Genomic DNA, 13,445 nt, shown 5'->3' with positions numbered 1-13,445 from the left:
CCCAATTACACCTGTCTTTATCTATGGCCTTCTTGAAACATAGTTTTTTGGGGGGTTTTTTTCGAAACGTTCCACTAACCAGTCAGATTTGGGGTCCATAGTTGACTCACTTTCAACGGGTGGCACAAGTCACAAGTCTTTCATAATTTGGCACGTGAAGTGGGGGGGGGGCTTCAGGTTCCTCGCTTGGCTGAACATCAGAAAAAACAACGTACTCGCAGTTGTGATGCGTACAATAGAAACCGAAGAATGCACACGGCATTACTTTTTTGTGTTTGTTTAAGCTGCTGGGAGTTGTTGTCTTCAGGAATTCATTAAGAGGTGCTCGTTCATTTGCAGCCTTGGCCATTTAATTAGTTTGTAGTGCCATTTGTTAACCCCCTCCATGCCATCAATAAAAAGCCAAAGAGTCCAATTAACAGGACAAATAGCCCCTGGTCTCTCGGAGCCCGTCAGGTAAATGGATTGCTAGAGCACTCAAATGTCAGAGCAAACACAAGCAGGTTTATCTGTGTAACGGAGAACAGGGTAGGCATTTGGACTGCAGTGAGCGCCATCAATCTGAATGCCATCAGTGACGTCGTCGTGCACTGATCAATTTTCAAAAGGATCTTGACTACAGAGATTTTGACACACACGCATATGCTCACACATACACATGCGTACACATACGGATATATATATATATATATATATATATATATAAAACACAGCAGAAGGGAGAATAAACATGAAAACATAAGAATATACTATGATGAGTATAGACCATTCAGCCTATCGAGTCTCACCGTTCACCAGTAAGATTTACATTATACTCACAGATTCTTGAGCTCATGGTTTTCGCCATTTTTGTAAGTCGGAAATGCTCAAATTCTGCGAGTGGCGTTTACCCAGCCATCTTAAATACACATTCTGTCATTTAAATATGGAAAATAGAGGAAGATACTGTCCACACACTGCAGTCAGAAGAGATCAAAATCAATTTGTTTTAGCAGCAATTTTTGATTTTGGTCTTTTTAAAAAAATTAAAAAAAACAGTGTGCAGATAGCATCTTCCTCTATTTATAATCTTCTCCCGCTCCACACACCTGTTGCTCAAGGCGGCTTCATTATATGTTTGTAAAGTGCAATATCATTCATGCTTATTTTAAATATTTAAAAAAATAACAATTCAGATATGTTTGGTAATTAAAGGCAACAATGTCATTGATTCCCAGGAGGAAAAAAAAAAAAAAAACTGGCATAAGTTTGTGAACACAAGCATCTCCTCAAAAGGACATGCACATATTTTGTTTTGCTGTATATGTGATTAGAATGTCCTTATCTGAACATTCCAAAGCTGATGTAACTAGAAAGCAATGGAGTTCTAGAATACTGACAAATTTTGAGAATACATTCCAACCTACTCTTCAAAGAGGTTAAACCCAGAGAGAGAGCGAGAAAGAGAAAGAGAGAGAGAGAGATAGAGAGAGAGTGAGAAAGAGAGAGCGAGAGAGAAAGGGAGCTGATATCCTGTTGTCGTTGACCCTGAGTCAGTGTCCTAGGATACAGATCTGAATGTGTGCACTGAAATGTTTTTGACAAAGGGAGCAAAGTGAGACAATTTGGACTGTGGTGTACAGCTTTCAAAACAATGGAGGAGGGTTTTTTAAAAAAAAGATTTCAGCCCAGAAATCAGTCATGCGTCTCAGGAACATCTTCTCAGTCATAGAAATCAAAGCACCTGTTTCCTCTTTTAAAAACATTAAATTACCCTTTGATTTCCCCCCCTAAAATAACATTTATGCAAATATATTGCCGTTTTTTAATGTTTTGACCTACGAGAAACTGTGTATGAGACAGAAATTTATGTGTGGATTTCACTGTTCAACTAATGCAGGGTTACTTGACCCGCATTGCCCTGAGCTACTCTGTATGGCCAAAAGTATTTGAACACCTGACACCCAACATCTCATCCAAAATTATCGGCATTAATATGGAGTTGGTCCACCCTTTGCTGCTATGACAACCGCCACTCTTCTGGGAAAGCTCTATACTAGAGGTTGGAGCATTACTGCAGGGATTTGCTTCCATTCAACTATAAAAGCATTAGTGAGGTCAGGCACCTGATTGGGGAATTAGGCCTGGATTGCTTTTGGCCTTCCAACTGATCCCAAAGGTGTTGGATGGGGTTGAGGTCAGGGCTGTGTGCAGGCCAGTCAAGTTATTCCACTCCAGTCTCAACAAAAGCCATTTCTATATGGACCTTGCTGTGTGCCCAGGGGCATTGATATGCTGAAACAGGAAAGGGCCTTCTCTAAACTGTTGCCACAAAGCTGGAAGCACAGAACCATCTAGAATGTCATTACTGTACATTAAGGTTAGCCTTCACTGGAACAAAGGGGCCTAGCCCAAATCGTGAAAAACAGCCCAGACCAAGGGGTGTCCAGATACTTTTGGTCATGTATTGTATGATACTCTCTCTCAGAAGTTTGTCTTGTGCCATCGTGCAGGAGCAATAATCTAATCTTCCTTCGGCTGTCCTATCTGCGGACGAGGTTCCTCTGACTGTACGTCGCTGTGATCCATTATTTGTGCCTGTATATTTCACTGACTAAATTAATACATTACCACCGGTCGATTTGGGATTCTGGAGGGGGACCTTTTTTTCTGAACTCACTTTGGAGTTGTTTTTTTTGCGGCTTGATGTTTTTAATTCATGTGCAATTTCACGGAGAGTTAAATAAACAATCTTTTAAATAAATAATCTTAGCCACGGTGAAAACCCATGAATGAACAACACATTCCTCTCAGTGGGCCATCTCTGCGATCTAAAGGTGTCTGTATTTTAAAATACAGCGTGCCTGCTCCTATATCCATCCCGGATAACAATTACTTATCATCCGATGCATGTTTTTTTTTCCAGTAGCTGTTTGTCTGGCCATTATCATGCAGATGACAAACACTACGCTCATTTTTTATTTATTTATTATGCAGATACTGTGATAACTTATCTTTTTTTATTTTTTTTAAATATGAGGTCTTGTTAGGTGACATGGGGCGACGTGCTAGCGCAGCGATTAGCATTGTCGCCTCACAGCCAGAAGGCATCGAGTCTGAATCCTGGCCAAGGCCCCTCCTGTGTGGAGTTTGCAGAGTCCAGAGGCTGTGCATGTTGGGTTAACTGGAGATTCTAAATGGTCCTTGGGGTGTGAATGTGTGTGAGCGAATGGTGTGTGACCTGTCCTGGGTGTATTCCCGCCTTTCACCCAACGCACGCAGGGATACGTCCCCTGACCACGAGTAAGCAGTTTAGAAAATGGACGGGATGGAGGGATGACCGGCAACAACATTTGATTTTCGCTGTCCTTTTCTGTTGCTATCTTTTTAAGGGGTGAGACGATGCGTGTGGAACCGCGCAGGCTTGCAGAAAAGCAGAAGGCGTGCGGGCTTGCTATTAACACGCGTGGGGCCGCTGAGCCTGTGCCGCAGTGGCGACTCGCAAACAGAAACCGCTTCGGTTTGTCAGTCGCGAGACAGAAACCGTGACAACCGTGGAGGCGTCTGGCGCTTCACCTTTAGGGCCTTTCACTGTTTCCTGTTAAAGAGTGTGAGAAAAGGAGGCTGACAGAGAAATTAAAATCATCCATTTTACTTTCTTTTTTAGATTCTGAATTCTCTATCACACCATTCTAATTTAATGTACTGTAAAAATGTAAGGCTCTTAGACCGATCATTTTAGACATTGTGGTACATATAGATGCATGTTTAAGGCCATTCTGCTACTTTCGGTTTGTTCCTGAGAAGAAGGGAGAGAGAGAGAATGCTATCGGGCCCTAAAAAGAGAGTACACTGTGGCAGATTACCTGACCACAGTGAAAGATTCAAAAACAAGGAAAATATTGACAAGATATAGACTCAGTGAACACAACCTGGCTATCGAGACAGGTAGACACCGGCAGACCTGGCTGCCCAGAGAGGACAGGTTGTGCTCACTTTGCGACACTGAAGAGGTGGAGACAGAGCTTCATTTCCTCACAAAATGTGAGAAATACAGAGAGACAAGGTCACTGTTCTTCCTAAAAATGAAAAAAATCTGCCCACAATTTGAGATGCACTCAGAGACAGAGAAGCTGCCATTCCTTTTGGGAGAAAGAAGGGAATGTGTAGATTTGGCAGCACAATACATTGCCACTTGCCACAAACTGAGGGACAGGGAGTAACATTGACACCAGAAAAGTAACATTATTATAGTTAATTGACACTTTGTATGTGTTATGTTCTAGATGTAGAATTTTATTTCTGTGGATTGTCTGGATTTTATATTTTTCTGTTTATTGTAGTTAAATTGTTATTGCCTGTCTGTTATATTTGTCATGTGAGTGAATGCTTTGGCAATGTAAGTGTACCCTTACCATGCCAATAAAGCTTATTGAATTGAATTGAATTGAATTGAATTGAGAGAGAGAGAGAGAGAGAGAGAGAGAGAGAATAAAAAATAAAATGGCGGAGCAGGTGAGACAGATCTTTTTTTTTCTTCTAACCTTTTTACAACCTTTGCACAAGTAAACCACTTTACGTTGTAATACCTGGACCTGGACTGTTTAAATAAAAATGAAAAATTCAAACCTTGTTGTTCACCACAATACACCACATATTACTCTCAGACCAAACTTAAAACTCTCCTTCTCTAGCTGAACACAGCATCCCCCTGTACAGTCATGCATTGTCAAGATCATTCATTCTTCCGAAGGGGGGGGGGTAAGAGAGAGAGAGAGAGAGAGAAAGAACAGGTGAGAGCAAAAAGAATAGGGGGAGCAGGTAAGAAAGAAAGAAAGAGGGAGAGAAGAGAGAAATATGGCACCGTGTGAAGCATAGCGTACTAAGTGTATACATTTCACGCTGTCATGTTAGGTTTGCCATGCTCCAGCGAATACACAAACAAAATTTAAAATGGGGAACGCTTCACAACCACACCAGCCTGAGTTATGCTCCACACTGTCCTTGGGACGGTATTTTAGTCATTGTTAAAACCCCCGCTCACTCATAAATTAGATTTATTATTACAGAAACGAAAAGAATGATAACAGGAGGTAAATTACCGTGGAAACGTGGCCACGGTTTGTCCTGAATTTGCATAATTACAGTTCGCGTTGAATCAAAATAACCGCGGAAAGAAGCAACGGAAGAATAATTTACGTGGGCGGTATGTCATGTCCACTGATGGAAATTACACTGAAGAAAGACTACACACTAATTTAAGTTGTAAGTATAGGCACAGGCATGCGTAGGTGAGATTTAATGGTGACGAATAAAACACAGGTGACAAGAGTGTAATTGAAAGCTTTTGTCGGTTTTGTATCGCTTTTAAGGGACGTCCTGCAAGGCTGGCGCTAGCCTTTGAGGGGCCAGAAGCAAAATTTGATTTGGGTGCACCACCAAACCCAAACATTATAAATAATATATACATTTTAGAATAATTAGGGCGACCCCTGGTGGTCATGAGAGCCTTAGGCAGTCGTTTACGTTGTTCATTGGGTCAAGTTGGCACTGCGTCCTCTGTTCTCTTCCAGAATCCCAATGATGCGAGAAGATATTAATTCAGCTAGTGCTCAGCCCAGTGGGTTTATACAGAAGTGAGTCTGTCTCTTTTTTTTAAATGTATAACAGGAGTGCTTCCTCTCGGGCCTCTTGACTGGGAGGCTCTGCCACAATCAAAGCAAAAGCAAAAAAAAAAAAAAAAAAAAACAAGACTGAAGGACATGGGGTAGTGGCACTCAAAAAAAGAAACAAGACTTGCCAGACACTTGCTTCTATTTTTTATTTTGCGAGTCTGTCTTTTATCAGAAGAAGAGAAGAAAAAAAAAACACCACGGGCAGAACCAGAGCAGAAGACATTTCTCTTCTGTTTGCCCGCCTCGTTTATAGTAACCAACTGCGCCATCAAACCTGATTGTGTACAGATATAGATGCATACATGCCGCTAATCCGCAGTTTCGAGTTCAACATCGTGAGGGGTGCGGTCTTCAATGAGATGCAACACCCTTAGACAGCACCTGTCTGTTAACACACGGCTGCTCGTGGTGATCCACCCTCCCCACCCCCCACTTCCTCCCCATACCACCCCGACCCCCCCCCACGCCCCCACCTCTGCCTGTTTGAACGAACAAAAAAGTGTTTTTCACTCTGGGTGGCTCAGTCAGTCAAACCTCCCGTTGGGGGAGTGCAGTTTGATGACTGAACGCTGGTGGTATGTGTGTCATTTTTTACGGCTTTGTTTTAATAGCGGGGGCCGTCTGTTGTTTTGTGGGATCGGGGAGGGGGGGGGGGGGGGTCAAAATGGAGGACGTACGGTCACCCTCTGCACTGTTGGCTTCGTCCGCACAGGGACAGAGAGAGAGGGGGTTTTTACAGTACACCACCCAGGGATTCTCACATTACTCCTTCATACTCACAGGAAGAGAGTATTTTACAGTACGCCACAATACTCACAGGAACAGAGAGCGGGTTTTACAGTACGCCACCATACTCACAGGAACAGAGAGTGGGTTTTACATATGCTACCATACTCACAGGAACAGAGAGTGGGTTTTACATATGCTACCATACTCACAGGGACAGAGAGCGGGTTTTACAGTGTGCCACCATACTCACAGGGACAGAGGCAGTGTTTTACAGTAGGCCACATACTCACAGGAACAGAGAGAGGGTTTTACAGTATGCCACCATACTCACAGGAACAGAGGCAGTGTTTTACAGTAGGCCACATACTCACAGGAACAGAGACAGCGTTTTACAGTACGCCACCATACTCACAGGAACAGAGAGAGGGTTTTACAGTAAGCCACCATACTCACAGGAACAGAGACAGAATTTTACAGTAAGCCACCATACTCGCAGGGACAGAGACAGGGTTTTAAAGTACGCCACCATACTTACAGGAACAGAGACAGAATTTTACAGTACGCCACCATACTCACAAGAACAGAGACAGCATTTTACAGTATGCTACCGAGGGAATCTCAGACTACTCCTCCATACCCTCAGGCTACAGTTTGTTTTCACTGCGAGAGGCTCCCCTCACTCCCCCGTCGCCAGGCCTCCTGTAGTACTGCGTGCCGCGGCCTGTAATTTTGGAAAATGTCTGACAGGTGAGCTCATGCGTTTCAGCTGCGCTGCTGCTTATTTAGGCATGGTTAGGGCGGGGGACCGCAGCTCCAATGCAGGATGACTACCGAACTGGGAAGAAAAATTTGCTAATAAAAAATTAAATAAAAATGAACACATTAAAGAGATCATGTGTGATACAATACAGAATCTTTTTAAGTGAAGACTTCATCAGCCCAGGAAGGCTGCCCCAGCTTATTTGGAATGTTCACCTGCAGGGAAGGGTCATCTAAAAGTCTTTAAAAAAAGAGGAGGGGGTTGAGGGGGGCTGGGAGGGGGTTGGGGTTAAAGAATTTAAGTGGCTGTGTTGAAAAATGTACAAGGGTGGCCTAAGGGCTAAGCAATTCTGTTCACCCAGCGAACACAACTATGCAAAATTGTTTCTCAGGCCTAAACGTTCACACGCTTTTAAGAGAAATATGCGTAGAATGAAGCATATGACGGTTAACTCTTAATGTCATTCAAGGGGACGTGTGCAGTTACAAAGTACAGTTTCAGTACGCCAGTTTTACCTCCGGTCTGGATTCCTCTTTATCTGGATCAGAGATGGTCAGTTCTTGTCCTGGAGATCTGGTGTGTACACAGATTTTGTTTCCACCAGTTACTCTGGTTAAATGCGCTAACTGGCTGAATATACCAACACTGGTTCACTCGTACATTAGATCACGACGTTTCATATAGGGACACAAGAGCAGTCTTTGGCTGTCATTCATGCACTTATCAAGAAATGTAGCTAAAATGTCAGGTGACACAAGAAGTTGATATGAAAACCAGAAACAGACATAGCCCTCGTTGCCCACCTCTGATCTGGACCACTACAAAAGCGGAAAGAACCGAGGAAACCTAACTTGAGGTCGCGGGTTCAACTCCCAGGAAGGGGCACTGCTGTTGCACCCTGAAGCAAGGCGCTGAACCCAAACTGCTCCAGTTTTTTTTGTTTTTTTTAAACATTTTTTTAAAGGCAGCTGTATAAATGGATTGTATGCGAAGAATGTAAACTGTGCGAGTCGCCCTGCGTTAGCGTGTCGGCTAGCAGCCTTTAGCGGAAAACAGCGGAATGTTCCGCGGAAATGTTAACAAGTCGGCGGCGTGATGAGCGGCTGTAGGAAGACAGCCACACAACTGTGTGCAGGCACACGTGTGAAAGCGCGTTTTTTTCTTCTTCTTTTTTTTAACGTGGAGGCATGTTACACAGGACCGGAATGTCGACGCAAACGTGCTGGCACTTGCGTTATCTGATGCGGCGGTGGACTGCTGAACTCTCAGTCCGTTGCTAAGAGGCTTTTGATTTTCATTTCGATGGTTGCCAGCTTGGTTTTGGCGGTTTATCGTTTTTTGAAAATTGAAATCTGAGCTCTGCACTATCTCAGCATTTTTTTTTTTTTTTTGTATTTCGGAAACCCTACAAAAAATATTACGTAATACATTGCACAATGCACTTTAACACACTGAATAAGGAGGCCAGATCAGTTGGTATTATACCAGAAATCGTGTGCTTGAAGAATTATGCAGCTATGCAAATTGTAACGCTTTTATACCAAAGTGGCCAACGATGGGTGCTTATTCACCCATTTTGTCCCTACAGCAGGGGGCTTGGATAACCGGAGAAAATGACCGTTTCATTGGGAAGGTGCACTGAAACAACATGGAACGAAATAGAGATTCCTTATGCAGACTCAGAAGCCCTTTGGCTGGCTGCTCGTACGCACGTTGGCTCCAGATTCATCATCTCCCAAATGTATTTTATGCGGCTTACAGTTTAAGTGCAGAAGTACGGAGTTTTTTCCAGCCTCTTATGCTCACAGCAGTATCCATCCAGATTGTATTTTCGCTTTTTTTCGTCCAAATACAGCATACGGACGGGAGAAAATACAGTAAAATTCCACGGGGGGTGAGGTAGCAGACGATGACCTCATCCACGCTGACCTGTGGGGGTGACCCGCTATGCGGTCATAAATAAACCCTCGCGCTGGCTTTATCACACCTCCGTGAGCTGGAAGAACACGCGGTACAGCCAAGCGGTCGGAACAACAGGAGCGCGTTCCGTGTACCGCTTTTAAAAAGTTTCCTTTGACAAAAAAAATAAAAGGTTATTCTCAGCATTTAACTGAAAATGCACCAGGAGTGCCTCAATATATGCAAATGTATCACTAAATGTATAACAAGTATATTTTTTCAATGTATGAATGTGTTTTCTATATATGAAAAGGTTTCTACCACAATGGGTTCTTCAGATCATGAAACGAAAAGCACTATATAAACGCAATTATTACTATTTTTTAAATTATTATTGTAGTTACTATTATTATGCTATAAAATACTAACAAATTCAATATCTGTCTATTAACTGGTAGGGGCAGGTTGATTGAAAGGTAGGCACCGGCTAATCAGATGCCAGCACAAGTAAGCATCTGCAATCACCTTAGTCATAACAAGGCATTCAAACCCATTCAGAATCAAAGGACCGTCATGTTTGCCGCAATGCCATCATTGGTTGGCGCAGAATCACACCCATTTCGCAAATGGCCAATCAGGAGATATTAATCAGGAATGCGTGACTGGATGAGCTCACTTCACAGGCCATTTGAGTCCATAGTCTCCTGCTCCATCCCTGTCAAAACACAAGGCTGTGCACACGATGAAGGGGGGCAATTAGGATAAGATCTGCCCCAAAGACATAGTGAAGCTGCCTCACTGCTCAGGCCCAGCGAGCTGCAGAGATCGACTCTGACACCCGCCGTCCTTCAGCGCGACCTTGGGCGAGACCGCGTGTGACATAATCAACAATCTGTCACGACCTGGAATCGGCTGACTGTCACCTCCTTACACAGCTGCCAGGGGGTAGGAGGGGTGAGGGGGTGAGGGGGGGGGGGGGGGTTGAGGTTCCATTGGAACTCAATCAAACTGAAAAGCAAATTCAAACATCGTTCAAAATGCAATTAAATCATTTTTCAATGCATTTAACAGATGCTATTAGTCAGAGCAACTTATGCAGCTTGCATTCCTTTTCATTCGCACCAATGTATACATTTACTGAAGAGAGTCAGGTTGAGTGCTTTGTTATTGGGGTCCCAGCCCTACCTGGGAATGAAACCAACAACCGTACAGTTGCAAGCTACACTGCTACCCAGGAGAAACAAAAAATCATGTGCTGAACATTATTTGCTTTTTCTTTCAAAAAAAAATTTAAATCAATAATCATAATTAAAAAAATTTTCTTAATCGAGTTAATTGCATTGGGATTGTCCATACTCCAGTTTCCTCCCACAGTCCAAAGACATGCAGGTAGGGTAGTTGGAGACTCTATATTGCCCATAGGTATGAGTGTGTGAGTGAATGGTGAGTGAATGGTGTGTGTGCCCTGTGACAGATTGGCGGCCTGTCCAGGGTGTATTCCTGCGTCTCGCCCCAATGCACACTGGGATAGGCTCCAGCACCCCCCGCGACCCTGACCAGGTTAAACGGGTATAGATGATGGACGGATTGGTGTCCAGCCCCGGTGGTCTAAACTGTGAAGGAATTCGTTATGTGCTAGTGCAGGGCAAAGCTCAAATTCCCTCCAGCAGAAAAGCAAACGATTTCAATGCTAGGCCAAAAGATTTGTGACACAAACATCACCCAGACTAGCTCATTAAGCTTCAGTGGAGAGCTTTCTCGGCTCTTCCAACAGGACCCTCTTCTCTAAACCTGCTGTATCTGCGGCTGTTTATTTCGGGAGCTCGCGTTTAGACGGGGGGGGGACATGTATGCTCACTTTGCCGCGTGCGTCTGGAGCGGAGAAGCCCTTCTTAAGACCACAACGGCACCAGCGCGTCGGAATCCTCAAACGCTCTCGTTTCGTGAGCGAGCGCGAGCGTTGCCGAGCGACGCCGTCTCGTCTCCACCGCTGGTGTCTCGCGGCAAGCATAGCGCAGGCCGGGCCCGCGTAGCGACCCTCAGCTGCCTTGGCTAATCCAGGGAGTGCCCCACAAACCCCCCCCACCCCCACCCCAACCCCCACGGGGCCCATCCAACCCCTTCGCCAGCTGGCTGCCATGAAGACAGACAGTGAGAGTCAGGGATCTCTGTGAACGTGTGCTGTCCTGCACAGAATAACCCCGACCACCATCACCCCCCACCCCCCACTGTTGGGATTCCACTGCGAACCCTGTCATCTTCCTCCATAAGTCAGGGCGGAGTCGAGGGCAGGTGAGGGGTGAGGTGGGGGGTGCTGACAGCTTAATGAGAAGGGAAGGGGGAGGGGTAACGCAGAGCAACAAGCCTCTCCATGCCCTCCCTCACCCCCCAAAAAAACAACTAAATAAATGAAGTAGCTGATCCAAAAGGAATCCCTAACCCAGTTATCCCTAACCCAGTTATGTCCCATTATGACCCATTGTGCTTTTTGACCGCCTGTCAAAAAGCACAATGTTGGCCTTGGTGAGACACTACAGGTGTTGGCGAGGCACTACAGGTGTTGGCGAGGCACTACAGGTGTTGGCGAGGCACTACAGGTGTTGGAACATTCACAAGTAAAGAAGCACAAGAGTACGCGCACAGAACAGGTCCTCTCTGTAACGATGTAACAATATCGCCTCGCTTTGCTTCGATTGACAGCACCTTTTGTCCTCTTTCACTCAGCCCAAGCCCTGCGAACTATAAGGCCTATGAGTAACAAAAGGTGACAAAATGGAAGGGGGAAAAAATTCCAGTACTACATCTCCCATGATGCACTGGGGTTCTGTAGTCTTCTCCACCTTATCAGGCTTTCGGCAGCAGAAGAGCCTGGGGGAGATACATTACACCCGACCGCGCCGTGGAGAATCGCCCGCTCATGCAGTATTCATTCATTTAGGAGTGGGAGACAATTTGTGAGCGGGGAAGGTGTGTGTGTGTGTGTGTGTGTGTGTGTGTGTGTGGGGCAGTGGGGGTGTTTACATGCTTATTTTCACCTCTGGAAGTGTCTGGCCTACCTTACGCTATGCACTCCTTATCGCTTTATCTGGTCTGCCTCATGCTCTCCACATCGCTTTATCTGGTCTACTGTATACTCTCCTAATTGCTTTATCTGGTCTACTGTATATTCTCCTAATCGCTTTATCTGGTCTACCTTACGTTATGCTCTCCTTATCGCTTTATCTGGTCTGCCTCATGCTCTCCACATCGCTTTATCTGGTCTACTGTATACTCTCCTAATTGCTTTATCTGGTCTACTGTATACTCTCCTAATTGCTTTATCTGGTCTACTGTATATTCTCCTTATCACTTTATCTGGTCTACCTTATGCTCCTCGTCGCTTTATCAGGTCTACCTTACGCTACACCTACAGGAGCACAAAAAAACCATCTGCAGGTATTCGGTTCCACAGATTATAGCTATATAGGGCGGCAGCGTAGTATAATGGCTAAGGAGTTGGTCTTTAACCTAATGGTTGCAGGTTCGATTCCTCAGGTAGGACACCGCCGTTGTACCCTTGAGCAAGGTACTTAACCTGCATTTCTTCAGTAAACTGTATATCCAGCTGTATAATTGGTTACAATGTAAATGCTATATTTAAAAAAAGTGTGTGAGTCACCCTGGACTATGCAATGTACAGAGTGTAATGTAACATAAGAGCTATCCTGGGGGAGAAAGGCGTTCACCGGCTCTGCCTGAATACCACAGGGCGGTTCTACTTCTTGTGAAAACGTACGGCGTTCTCTAAAGCATTCCTTTCGATGTACAGGATCCGCGGTGGAAACAGTTTCAACACCACATCACTTCTCCATCGCTTACCGTGTCGTGTCAGCGACTGGTAAAGTTACCGGATTTGCATTTATTATCGCCGCCCCAATTTGCTTGGGCACATACCGGCCTGCGAGGCGAATCGTGCTCTGCGTGTGACTCATTGGCTCAGATGGCCGGCTGCCATAGCGACACTACCTTGAGCGTACAAACGGCAGCACCCAGCCTGGGAATTTGTACCGCGAAACTTTTTTTTGCTACTGAACCTGTTCTAGAACCTACAACCCCACAGCGTTTTTTTTTTTTTTTTTTTTGTTCAAATTAGATTACGTTCAACGCACAAGCTGAAAGCACTCAAGCATTCTGAAACAGTAATCGAGATATATCCCTAAAGGTGTACATTTAAAAAAAAACTGAAATTAAGTTTGCATGATGGATTACATTTTGCCACTGGCCACAGCTGTGAAACAAGCACTCGTGTAGACGTTTACCCCGACCCATCTGAAAGGTTAAGATCGACTTCCTGTGCACACCAAGAGCGACCTGCGTATAAAGGTCCCAGATGTAGCAGCAAAGAAGGGGACTGCATCCCTGGA

Source organism: Anguilla rostrata, chromosome 4, assembly GCF_018555375.3.
Source record: "Anguilla rostrata isolate EN2019 chromosome 4, ASM1855537v3, whole genome shotgun sequence".
In the NCBI taxonomy this organism is placed as follows: Eukaryota; Metazoa; Chordata; class Actinopteri; order Anguilliformes; family Anguillidae; genus Anguilla; species Anguilla rostrata.
This window is presented reverse-complemented; position numbering follows the sequence as displayed.